Source organism: Arachis ipaensis, chromosome B3 (genome assembly GCF_059453495.1).
Source record: "Arachis ipaensis isolate K30076 ecotype BB chromosome B3, ASM5945349v1, whole genome shotgun sequence".
Taxonomy (NCBI): Eukaryota; Viridiplantae; Streptophyta; class Magnoliopsida; order Fabales; family Fabaceae; genus Arachis; species Arachis ipaensis.
In genome coordinates this window covers 124902949-124914158 of record NC_142438.1, presented here as the reverse complement: position 1 = coordinate 124914158, position 11210 = coordinate 124902949, and positions in this window count along the sequence as shown.

The window sequence follows — 11210 nt, the reverse complement described above, 5'->3', positions numbered from 1 at the left end:
TGCAGTTCATTCTCCTTAGTGATCCTACTCAAAATGCCACAGACAAGCTCGAATCTTTTGGATCAGAGAATGCCGCGCCTTTGGTTCTAGCTTCTACCACAAAGACTTTAATCTTCCCGTACCTCGGCTGAACTGCTGTCTCGAGAAATCCCCAACAAAGTCGTGGATTAGCCGTCTAAGAGATGTATAATCAAACTAGTGGTTCATCATTGTCCGATAAAAGACTCACTTTGAAACCCTGTAGAATGAGCTAACCTTTGTGCTGGTTCAACACATTCATAATGATGAAGAACGGATATACATCTTAGAATAGAGAATCAAACACGTATTGAGATAGAACAGTAGTACTTTATTAATCCATAAAAATAAGCAGAGCTCCTCTCCTCAACCTAGGAGGTTTAGAAACTCATACTAATAGAAAATACAATGATAAATAAAAATATGACAGGTCCTCCCTTGAGTCTGTAAAAGTTTTCAAATAAATACTAGCTAGACTAATGACTAAGGATTACGTAAGAAGGGTAAAACAGTCTTTTAGTGCTAAAATCCACTTCTGGGGCCCACTTGGTGACTGTTTAGGCTGAGCTTGATTGATATCCACATACTAGGAGGCCTCTAGGGTGTTGAACGCTGGCTAGGGGGTCCTTTATGGGCGTTGGACGCTGGTCTCTTCTCCTTAGGGCGCTAGACGCCAGAATAGAACAGGAGGCTGGCGTTGAACGCCAGTTTTGGGCCTTCAATTCTGAAGCAAAGTATGGACTATTATACATTACTGGAAAGCTCTGGATGTTAGCTTTCCATAGCAATTAAGAACACTCTATTTGGAATTCTGTAACTCCAGAAAATCTCTTTCAAGTGCATGGATGTCAGATTTGGACAGCATCTGCAGTGCTTTCTCTGTCTCTGAATCAGACTTTTACTCAAACTCCTCAATTTCAGGCAGAAAATACCTGAAATTGCATAAAAACATACAAACTCAAATTAGAATCCAAAAATGTGAATTTTTCACTAAAACCTATGAAAACTTAATAAAACTTAAACAAACATATTAAAAACTATATGAAAATGATGGCAAAAAGCGTATAAAATATCTGCTCATCAACGACTAAGATATTTTGTGACCAAATCAGGAAAGTGGTAGAATTCTACATCGACGACATGTTAGTTAAAACCACCAATGCGGGATCTCTAGATGAGGATTTGAAGCTAGTATTTGGAGTTCTCCAGAAGCATAAGATGCGGATAAACCCGACAAAATGTGCATTCACAATCGAAGCTAGGAAATATTTAGGCTTTATAATCACACAACGAGGAGTAGAAGTGAACCTAAACAAATATAAGGCCATCCTCTATATGCCTAGCCCGGGAACCTTGAAGGAACTTCCAAAGGTTGATAGGGCAACTTATCGGCCTTTTCTGCTTCTTACAAACCTCAGCTTACAAAGTTCTGCCAATTTTTAACTTAATGAAAAAAGAGATCACCTTCCAATGGACGGAGGAGTGCAAAGAAGCATTCTTCCATTTTAGAAAACTCCTTTCTGTATCCCTTATACTCAGCAAACCAATAGAGGGGGAATGTTTTTTCCTATACCTATCGATAATCAACGAAGCCATGGTGGCGACACTTATTAGAGAAGAGGACGAGCTACAACTTATGGTTTATTTTATCAACAATGTCTTCCAAAATTCAAAAACCCCATACATGCGGCTTAAAATTTGGCCTTTGCGCTGCTCCTATCCTCTAGGAAATTACGATAGTATTTTCAAAGCCATCAAATAGTTGTTCACATGAACCAAACAATTTGGAAAGTCCTGAAGAAGCCAGATCTAGTAGAAAGAATGATGTCTTAGTCCATAGATCTCTCACAATTTGATATAGAGTATCAACTAGGGAGCACTATTAAAGCTCAAGCAATGGCAGATTTTCTAGCAAAAATAGTTGCCAACGATGCCGACCTTTCGACCAAACGATGAAAGCTCCACGTGGATGGATCCTCCAACCAACTGTCCGACAAGGCAGGGGTAATCCTTAAAAATTCGAATGGATTGCTGTACAAGCAGTCTATTAAGTACAAGTTTTCAGTTTCGAACAACCAAGCAGAATATAAATCTATTATCTTCGAACTCTCTTTAGCAAAGGAAGTGGGAGCAAGAAACTTGGAGGTAAACAGCGACTGCCAAGTCATCGCATCTAAAATCAATGAAATCAACTAAGCTAGAGACCCCCTATTGCAAAAATACTTGGAGAAAACTAGGGAACTCTATACATCTTTTGATGAGGTAACAATCCATCATGTAACTTGAGAAAAGAATACGAGAGCTGACCTACTATCAAAACTAGCCAGCATAAAGTCAACAGTAGAAAACCACTCTTTAATCCATGAAACAATCAAGGAATTCTTCGTAACCCTGGTCAATAGACAAAGGGAGAACCGAGACTGGGCAATAGCGATAAAAAGGTTTGTCGAGAGTGGCGAACTCCCTCAAGACCTTGCCGAGGGAAAAACTTTAAAAAGAAGTAGTCAAGTATATGGTTATACAAAGGGACGCTATTCCAAGAAGGCATCTCACGACCCTTGCTGAAATGTCTCCGACCAGACCAAACAGAGTACATCATGAGACAGGTGCATGAGGACTATTGTAGATATCACATGGACGGAAAGGTGTTGTCCCAAAAGTTGATAAGGGAAAGATATTATTGGCCAATGATAATTCAGGATTCCATGCAGCCCGTCAAGTCATGCATAAAGTGTCAGGAAAATGACAACTTCCACAAAGCCCCAGCTGAAAAACTGACCCCCCCCCCATCATGACATCCCAACTCTTTGCGATGTGGAAAATAAATCTCATGGGACCTTTTTTGACAGCATTAGGACAACTCAACCACCTCATAGTTGTCATTGACTACTTCACCAAATAGATAGAAACTGAGGCTTTAGCTAGAATCATGGCATCCCAATGCAAGAAATTCTTTTGGAAGCAAGTAATCAACGGATTTGGAATCCCTGAGGTCATCATCTCGAACAACAACACTCAGTTTTTTGACAAGAAGTTCTGTAACTTCCTTGAAGGATTGAGAATCCGACAACATTTCTCTTCGGTGGAACACCCTCAAGCAAATGGCCAGGTGGAAGCTGCCAACAAAGTTATCCTCAAGGGGATTAAAAAAGAGATTGGAGTAGAAGACGGGTGATTGGGGAAATAAACTCGGGTTCGTCCTTTGGTCTTACCGAACTAGCCCATAGTTGGCAACCAACAAGACACCTTTCTTACTTACATACGGCACGGAGGTCGTAATTCCAGTGGAAATTTGGGAGCCCAACCCCAGATTCCACCTTGGAGCTTTTGACCAAGAATCTGAGAAAGACCTACTCAACAAAGTCAGAACCATGCTCATTTGAAAGAAACGGCCCTCAAGCAATGGATCACTCTAAGATACAACCAAGGAGTAAAGACAGAACTTTTGATAAAGAGGACTTGGTGCTCCAGCATAACAACAAAGGAGCCCGCATGCCGGGAGAAGGAAAACTCTCACCAAAGGAAAGCCTCTATTGCACCCGAGAGTCATGCAAAAAAGGAGCATACCAACTAGAAAGGATCGACGGCTCTACAATCTCTCGAACTTGGAATGTCGCCAACCTTGAATCTCTCAAACTTGGAATGTCGCCAACCTTGAAAGGTTCCCCCCCCCCTTTTTATTATCTTAAGTCATTTTAAACCTCTCTACCTTTCCTTTTAAATTATGATGAGAATTTATACCATTCTTTTCAAAATTGTGATGAGAAATTTAGCAAAGTTATTACCAACCATCAAAAAGTGGTACCTCGACAAATGATCATCCCAAGAACCAAAATATCAAACATACAAATATCCAGCAAACAACAACAAGCAGCAAAAGTTTCATAACTTAATAAAAAAATATTATCGGCCCTCAAGGCAAACAAATTCATAAGTCTAGAAGTTGACCTGTCAAGCAGAACCAAACCAGCACTTTACAATTGGTCCACAAGGCACAAAAAAAAACCACAATGAAAACCTGATGCACCACTATTCTGTGGTACATCTTGTGCTTAATTGAGTAGATTTTATCCACTATTCTCACATTTGTTCATGTAAATTGCATGTTTTACATTTTCCTTCCTAATCTTGTGCTATGATTGAAAACATGTTTCTTTGCCCTTATATTTGCTAATATTAATCCTCCTTTATTACCATTCGATGCCGTGATATGTGTGTTAAGTGATTTCAGAGTTTATAGGGTAGGAATGGCTTAAAGGATGGAAAGAAAGCATGCAAAAGTGGAAGGAATACAAGAAACGGAAGGAACTCATAAAGCTGTCCAGCCTGACCTCTTGGTACTAAATCGATCATAACTTGAGCTACAGAGGTCCAAATGAGGCGGTTCTAGTTGCGTTGGAAAGCTAACATCCGGGGCTTCGCAACAATATATAATTTGTCATAGCTGCCCCGAAGATAGGCGACGCGCACACTTGGATCACGCGCACGCGTAACCTGACAAAAATCCAATCCACGCTCACGCGTGACTTTGCCGCGTGCAGGACGTATCAGAAATCGCTGGGGGCAATTTCTGGGCTGTTTTTGACCCAATTTTTAGCTCAGAAAACACAGATTAGAGGCTATAAAGTGAGGGAATCAATCCATTCATTCAACACAACTTACATTCACATAATTTTAGGTTTTAGATGTAGTTTTTAGAGAGAGAGGCTCTCTCCTCTCTCTTAGGATTTAGGATTAGGATTTCTCTTAAAGGTTAGGTTTACTTCTTCTTCATTCCAGGTTCAATGTTCCTTTAATTTAATTTCTCTTCTACTTTTATTTATTCTATTATTTTAGTTTGTTAATATTGGTTTATGAACTCCATGTTAGGATTGATTTTCTTATTTAATACATATTGAGGTATTTCAGATTTATGATTGCTTTCTTATATTTATGATATAAATAATTTAGATTTTCCCTCCTTTGCTTTGGTTGAGTAATTGGTGACACTTGAGTTGTCAAACTCAGCGGTTGATTGAAAATTGGAAATTGCTGATTGATTTGGATCCCTCGAAAGCTAGTCTTTCTATAGGAGTTGACTAGGACTTGAGGAATCAAGTTAATTAGTCCACTTGACTTTCCTTTATTTAGTAAGGGTTAACTAAGTGGGAGCAATAACAATTCTCATCACACCTGATAAGTATAACTAGGATGGGATTTTCAGCTCTTATACCTTGCACTGGTGTTCATGATAATTAATTTACTTTATTGCCATTTAAATTACTTGTTTCCTATTTCAAAAACCTAAAAATATACCTTTTTCCATAACCAATAATAAATCATACTTCTCTGCAATTCCTTGAGAGACGACCCGAGGTTTAAATACTTCGGTTATAAATTTTATTGGGTTTTATAACTTGTGACAACCAAATTTTTGTACGAAAGGATTCTCTGTTGGTTTAGAAACTATACTTACAACGTGATTATTTTTATAAAATTCTTTACTAGCAAAAGTCCGATCGTCAAAATGGCGCCGTTGCCGGGGAATTGCAAACGTGTGCTTTATTATTGGTTATTGTAAATATTTGCTTTTTCGTTTCTTTGTTAGTGTTTCTAGTTTTAGGAGTTTATTTTTATTAATTTTTATTAGTTTTTATTTTCTTTAGCTACTATGAATTCTCACCCCTCTGGTTTAAGTTTGGTTCCAATGTTGTTGTAAGGAATGGAAACTATAATGAAAATAGGCATCAAGGTTGGAAGAATCAAAGACGGGAGGAGCCACAAGGATTTGATCAACCCTCTTGGCAACAACCCCCTCCAATGCACTATAACCAACAACCATTCTATGATGCATACCAAGACAATAGTTATGGTGGACCTTTTCGTGACAACCAACCTCCACCAAATTACTATGGTCAAGAGCCATTCCGAGGTGCATACCAAGATGATAGATATGGTGGACCACCTTGTAATTACCAATAAGCCCCATCATATGCCTATGAACCACCTCCTCAATATAGCTTTGAACCACCATACTCACAAGCCACCCACAACCATTCACCTCTATATAACCCTAAACCTTATCCACCCCAATTCCAATCCAATTACCCCCAAGAACCACCACTTCCATATGCACCATGTCCATATCCATCGACCCAAGAATCACAGGCTCGCCTCAAGGAAACAGTAGATCAATTTCATGCAACCCTTCATCAACTGGAGCAAGCAATAAATCACTTAGCTTCTCGACGTTCGGACACTCAAAGAACCCCCATGGCTTCATGTGGAGAATCTAATGAAGAACGTAGCATGAAGGAGACACTAGAAACTGCGGTGGACAGTGAGCAGCATGACTTTGTATTGGAACAATTGGAGGAAGCCGTAATCGTTAAAGAAGAAGAAGTGGTCGAAGACTTAGGAGATGCGGAACGTCCATGGAAAAGCCCAGTCATAGAACCCCCTTCTAAGGAGTTTGAATTTGATGTTGGGGAGGGTGTACAACCTCCAAGGCATATCATGGTTGAAGACTTTGAAGGGGATGATCAAGAGATGGATTCAATCATTGATGAATTCTTATCTACATTTGAGTCCTCTCCCATTGGACTTGACATGGAGATTAAAGAAGAAGAAGCACAACCTACCATGCCCTTGGTGAACAATGAAGAAGAGATCAAATTGGAAGAAAGCTACCAAGAGGAAGAGGTTGAAATTGAAGAAGCTTGCAAGGAGGTGGAAGTTGTCAAGGAAGAGCTCAAGAGAATGGAGCTGGAAATCACCTTGCCAAAGTTGTTGGAGACCTCTCCCCCAAAGCCATCACCATCCATCTCTTCATTCAAGTGGGTAAATCTCTCATCTCTAAGCTTAATTAGCCCACTTGAATATGCGTTGCTTGAGACGGATGGGCAACTTAGAGCTCTTTGTGGCTTTAAGAGTAAGAGGGAGATGGCTAGTGGTAAGAGTTGTCATGCAAGGTTCAATATGGTTGCATGCTCCAAATTGAAGTACAAAGGTTGGTACAATTCTCAATCGAATGGGTCTAGGAAGCTGTTTGGATATCTCAGTGAGAATTCCAATTGTGTGCCACCCGGTTGGAATAATGATGATCAAGGCAAAGATGGATGCAAAAGCAAGGTTTGGGACCCCGGAATTCATTCTAGCAATCAACACTCTTGGGACCTTGTCACTTGCTTTAACGTGCTTGAAGGCTTTATACAACTAGTGTGGGATCCCGGAGGCCATTGAAATTGCAAATGTTGGTGGAGATTCCTGGATGAGTTCAAGCACAAGCCACCATGACAAGGAGCTCACCAAATGTCCAACTTAAGGACTTAAACCAAAAGTGCTAGATGGGAGACAACCCACCATGGTATGATTGTTGCTTTTTATTCTTAGTTTTATTTTATTTTCATTTTTATTAGTGGTCATTCATAAATTTTGCATAAGCATTTGCATTCTGCATTCTGCATTTTTTGCATCAAAAAAAGGGGGGATCGACGCGCAAGCGTCTATGACGCGCACGCGTCTATGACGCGCACGCGTCGTTTGTGTATGCGCAACCAAACAGAGAGTTGTGCGAGAAACGTGCGGGAAGGGTGCGTGGCGCACAAGCCACGCCACGCGTACGCGTACCTCACGCGTACGCGTCCCCTACAAAAAGTTCAAACCACGCGTAAGCGTCAGCGACGCGTAAGCGTGGGGTAAAAATCGGCGTAAATAGCAAATCAAACAGAGAGTTGTGCTGCCCCCACGCTGGAACTATGCTAGAGGCACAAGGTCATCCACGCGTACGCGTCCCTAACGCGTGCACGTCCTTTTGCTTCCAAGACCACCCACGCGTACGCGTGTGCGATGCGTACGCGTCACATGGTTAATGCAGTTTTCACGCGCACGCGTGCCCTGCGCGCGTCGCGTCGCGTCCCGTCTTTAATTTCCTTCCCCTTTCTTCCATCTTTTCCCCTTCTTTCTTCTTTCTTACTTTCTTCTTCTTCTTCTTCATCTTTTTAACTTCTCATCCTTCTTCACTTTCATTCTATTTTACTTAACTTATTTGCATACTTTCATTCATTGCATCTTAATTTTGTGCATGTTTTTATTTTTCTTCTCTAAGTTATTATTTTACCATTGGTGTTAAATATTCTTATTCAACTGTTGTGTCTTTTCTGGTATTATTTTGGTGCTTAGTGACTTGTTTTACATTAATTGGGTGATTTTATTTATTTGTCAAATGCTAATTTTTATGATACCTATGCTCCTTTTGCATTGACATGAATTTATACTGCCTTTTTCCCATTGCTGCAACTTTTTCACTATTGATATGCCATTTGCTTCCACTATTTTCTCACTTGCATGTTGTAGCTACCATATAATTGAGACCCTTATTATTTGGTATTAACACCCATATTTTATTTGTTTTCTATCTTTGTTTCTGGATCACTTTTCTTCTTTTTCTTCTTCTTTCAGGATGGCCACCAAAAAAGGGAAAGGAAGAACTTCTATATGGGGCGACAGACAAGTCCACCTGCACAAATCTTTGGAGAAAAGCATCAGTTGAAGCCACCCGTCCACTTGCACTTCTTTGCATGCACCGAGGACGGTGCAATCTTTAAGTGTGGGGAGGTCGATATCGACTTCTGTGGGTTAGTTACCTTCTTCTCAACACCAATGTTTTATTTTCTTTATTTGTTCATTGTTGCATTTGTACGTTTGATTGCATATTTGTTTGATTTTGTGCATATTCTACCACTGCTTGGTTGAAGTAACGAATTTCTTTTTCAAGAAACTTTTTATAGCATTTCACTAATTTGAATTAAAATTTTTATTGAACTTGTTTGAAGAAATATTATATTGGAACATGGTTTAGAGCTTGAACACACAAAACCAGTAAGATTTTGAGCCTACTTGATTGGTTGCATTTTATCAACCAATATTTTATTTTTAGTGTGTGTTGTTCTCTCTAAAATTGTGATCTTTGTCTTGCTTAATTCTATATTTCCATTGTTTGATGTATGCATGCACTTATATGATTGAGGCCTTTGTTTCATTGAGCTTACATACCCATATGGCCTTACCCTTTCATTATCCCTTGCAAACCAATTTTGAGCCTATTTTACCCCTTTATTCTTTACTTTAGCACATCATTAACTCTAAACGAAAAATAATAATGTCCTTAATTTGAATCCTTGGTTAGCTTAGACTAGTGAGAGTGTTCATGATTTAAGTGTGGAGAAATTGGGTTTGGAAACATTTGGTTTGAGAATTGAGTATGTTAGAATTTTCTGAAAATGTGAAAGAATGTTGAGAATATGTTCATGCATTCAATACCTTAATCATATGCCTTGAGAAAAGCAAAAGAAAGAAAAATTATGAAAAAAAATAAAAAAAGAGAAAATAAATAAATAAATAAAGGAGAAAAAGAAAAGAAAAAGAGCAAATAAATAAAAGGGGACAAAATGCACCAAAGTAAGTGGTGAAAGCAACGCATATGTATTGTACTTGAAATCATGATTCATGAATATGTGGAAAACAAGGTTAATGGATAGTTAGGTTTTGTATTTTGATTACATGGATTGTCTTAAGTTAGGTGGGAAGTTTAGGTTAATTAAGGATTCAGATTTTAGTCCACTTGACCAAATACAATCCTACCTTGACCCTAACCCCATTACAACCCTTGAAAAGACCTCTTGATATGTGTATTTGTGCATTAAACTTTTGTTGATTGGTAGAAGAAGAGCAAGCCTTAGAAAGCAAGATCAGTAGAGAATTGAGAGAATCGAACCTCAAATACCTGAGCGATTAGAGTGTATACACTTCCAGTGAGGGTTCGATGCTCGATTCCTTGTTCTCGGCTTTCATGAGATATCTTCTTCTTGCAAGTCTATTTGTACTTCATTTTTATGATTTGAATTAGTGAAATCCAGTTCATATTTGTTCTTGAAAGATTTATTTACTTTTCACCAAGTAGGTAAAAGCATTTTGCATTTAGCTGCATTCATACATATAGGTTGCATTTCATACATTCTACCATTCCTCTTCACTCTTATAGCTTCTCTTGAGCTTAGCATGAGGACATGCTAATGTTTAAGTGTGGAGAGATTTGATGCACCACTATTCCGTGGTACATCTTGTGCTTAATTGAGTGAATTTTATCCACTATTCTCACACTTGTTCATGTAAATTGCATGTTTTACATTTTCCTTCCTAATCTTGTGCTATGATTGAAAACATGTTTCTTTGGCCTTATATTTGCTAATATTAATCCTCTTTTATTACCATTCGATGCCGTGATATGTGTGTTAAGTGATTTCAGGGTTTATAGGATAGGAATGGCTTAAAGGATGGAAAGGAAGCATGCAAAAGTGGAAGGAATACAAGAAACGGAAGGAACTGCTAAAGTTGTCCAGCCTGACCTCTTGGTACTAAATCGATCATAACTTGAGCTACAGAGGTCCAAATGAGGCGATTTTAGTTGAGATAGAAAGCTAACATCCGGGGCTTCGCAACGATATATAATTTTCTATAGCTTCCCCAAAGATAAGTGACGCGCACGCGTGGATCACGCGCACGTGTGACGTTGTCGCGTGCTGGACATATCAGAAATCGCTGAGGGCAATTTCTGGGCTGTTTTTGACCCAATTTTTGGCTCAGAAAACACAGATTAGAGGCTATAAAGTGGGAAAATCAATCCATTCATTCAACATAACTTACATTCACATAATTTTAGGTTTTAGATGTAGTTTTTAGAGAGAGAGGCTCTCTCCTCTCTCTTAGGATTTAGGATTAGGATTTCTCTTAAAGGTTAGGTTTACTTCTTCTTCATTCCAGGTTCAATGTTCCTTTAATTTAATTTCTCTTCTACTTTTTTTTATTCTATTATTTTAGTTTGTTAATATTGGTTTATGAACTCCATGTTAGGATTGATTTTCTTATTTAATACATATTGAGGTATTTCAGATTTATGATTGCTTTCTTATATTTATGATATAAATAATTTAGATTTTTCCCCCTTTGCTTTGGTTGAGTAATTGGTAAAACTTGAGTTGTCAAACTCAGCGGTTGATTAAAAATTAGAAATTGCTGATTGATTTGGATCCCTCGAAAGCTAGTCTTTCCATAGGAGTTGACTAGGACTTGAGGAATCAAGTTGATTAGTCCACTTGACTTTCCTTTATTTAATAAGGGTTAACTAAGTGGGAGCAATAACAATTCTCATCACA